This window comes from Thalassophryne amazonica, chromosome 13 (assembly GCF_902500255.1).
Source record: "Thalassophryne amazonica chromosome 13, fThaAma1.1, whole genome shotgun sequence".
Classification (NCBI taxonomy): Eukaryota; Metazoa; Chordata; class Actinopteri; order Batrachoidiformes; family Batrachoididae; genus Thalassophryne; species Thalassophryne amazonica.
Genome location: NC_047115.1, coordinates 92,582,628 through 92,585,271, shown reverse-complemented (window position 1 = coordinate 92,585,271; position 2,644 = coordinate 92,582,628).

Here is a 2,644-nt window from a genome sequence, read left to right as displayed (position 1 = left end):
CTTCAACCGATTAGTCCAATCAAGGGTCGCGGGGGGGCTGGAGCCTAACCCAGCAGCCACAGAGCGTGAGGCGGAGTACACCCAGGGCAGGACGCCAGTCTGTGTGTGTGTGTATATATATATATATATGATAACACAAAACTTGCAAAATTATGATTCTTTAGAATCATAATTTTTAGAATGGAGTATTTGTCCCAGTAAGATCTGAGTAATTGAGAATAGAAGGGGAGTGTGTCAAAGTACTAAAAGAAAGAAAGGAAATAAATGAATCAGCTAATCATGACAGACATAGATGAGGGGGGATGAAGGTTACATTATCTGGAGAACAAAAATAAGAAAATGAGACAATCCGCTCAGTTATTACTCCAAGTTGTTGACGTTGTAATAATTAAGCCGTCTATGTGCGGTCCAATAACTTGGGAGTGGTAAGATGGCTGAGCTGTCCAGTGTCAGGAGCGGTACATGGGAGTAGTAATATGGCGTCCGATTTGCTTCAAGGAGCTACAGATCAGTGGCGGTAACTCAGCAACCGGCGTTAGGTTGGGGGCGGGGCCAAACTGGAGTGAGAGTGGGGGCGTGGCACAACACACGTTAGCGCGGGAGGGGGCCGCTTAAGAACTGATGACGTCAGAGAAGTTTGGCGTTGCCAGAGTTACCAGTGTACGCTTAGTGGAGGTTAGCAATGCTTCAGTGTCACAGGTTAAGACATAAACACTGCAGACGCTCAGCCTGAAGACACTTATTGCAACATGACAGCTTGAAGACACAAAATAAGTTACACTGTGGACAAAAATGGTGAGTAAACAGCTCAAAAGTCAGTAGTAGTAGCAGGTCAGGTTTGTACTGCTTTTGATAAAGATGTTTGGGATTTTATTTTGTGTTTATTTATTTTCCGTGCATTTGTTTTGTGTTTCCGTGAGCCCTTATAGTTCACTGTTTCATAAAATCCCAGACATTATTTCAAAACAGCACCATTATATGAAAACATTATATTTAATGTGATCGGAGGTCAAAATTCTGGATTAAAATGGCCAACATTTATGTAGAGTTTCAAAATAAAGTTGATGTCACCATGGAAAGGTCTGTTTTTAAATGTTTATTAAAAATAAACTATCAGGGTACAGTTTTGTGTGTCATAAATGATTCAGTCTGGATTAATTGAATTTTCTCTTTTTAATTTCATATTTTTTTGAACTGAGAAGATGCTGAAATGGGTTGATTAAAAACAAGCCTTATGGTCTTTTTATTTATTTATTTACTTATTCTTCCATGACAAAAGCATAATATGGAGACAGCTGTTTGGTTTAAAATGACAGTTTTTAATTAGATTTTTACTGAATAAAATTTTATGTGTTGGATGATTTGGGCTGGATTAGGTGAACCTAGTTTTTAAATTGATAAAAATTAGTATTGCCATGGAGACAGCACGCTTGGTTTTAAAAGGTTTTTGTTTTTTAAACAACATTGTGTAAGTCCTAAATTATTTGATTTCGATTAGATTAATTTTAATTTAATTTTAATCTGATATTTTATGATTTTAGAAAACTGCCCTGTTTTGGCCTCACGTTGTTAGGTATGTAATCGTGAATTTGAATTTTTAGGGACTGTTCCAAGTTAATAAAATTCCTTTGTGCGTTAGTGATATTTATTTATTTTTTGTTTTATTTTCAGTGTCCCCTTGGTGGGTTGATGAGATGGGTGATGATTTATTGGTCAGCCCACACAATTTAAAGTAAATATGCATTTTAAAAGGGATGAAGCAACTGCAACATAACTTCTGTGAGTGTTTCCACCACCAGGGACCAACCTGTCTGGTGTTTGAGATGCTGGACAGGAGTCTCTACAGTCTTCTCGAGGAACGTGAATGGCTGCCACAGTCTCTGGATGCAATTTGTCCATTTGCACAGCATGTTTGTCTTTGGCTTCTCATATGAAGTCTGGAGAAGAATCAGGTTGTCTGGGTTTGTTCTTTCACACGTATAGAGTGCAACTTTAGATTGTCCATGTCAGACAAGGGGCAGTGACTGGATAAAGGACACAGGAGGCAGGACATGATACAAAAACTACACCACATAAACCTCTGTAGTTGTTCCTTAAATTTGTCTGAGGATACTTTACTCAGACAACATCCAGATTCTCATTGTCTCCAGTTAGTATTCTTACAGTTTTGCACCAAACGTCATGAACTCATTCACTTTGTCCATCCAATAATAACCTGCCCCATTTTGTCCGTCTTATTTGGGCACTGGCACTCTCAGATCCAGGTCCTCTGGGTAATGTCCAGATAAAAGCTTGTGTTGTTGGACTCTGGAGATATTTATTTGTTGTACTGCATGTTTGTCTCGTGTTAAATGTTGAAGCAGAGCACAGTTAAATTCTGATCTGTGTCATTTATTGCTCTGTTTGTGGTCTTGGACGCTCTGAATGGTGTCGGGCTTCTTCATGCTGACATCAACCCCAGCATCATCACGCTCGTGGGCCATGAGGACTGGCTCTTCAGAGTCAAACATGTTGACTTTGGGGGAGCTTTTCCATCCTCCACAGTGGAACCTGGAGTGGAGCTTCAGGCTATCTGTTTCAGGCGAGTTCACTCGTCCAGTTTGTCTCTTATGTGTTTGTAGTTTGGTGTTTCCAAATAATGGAT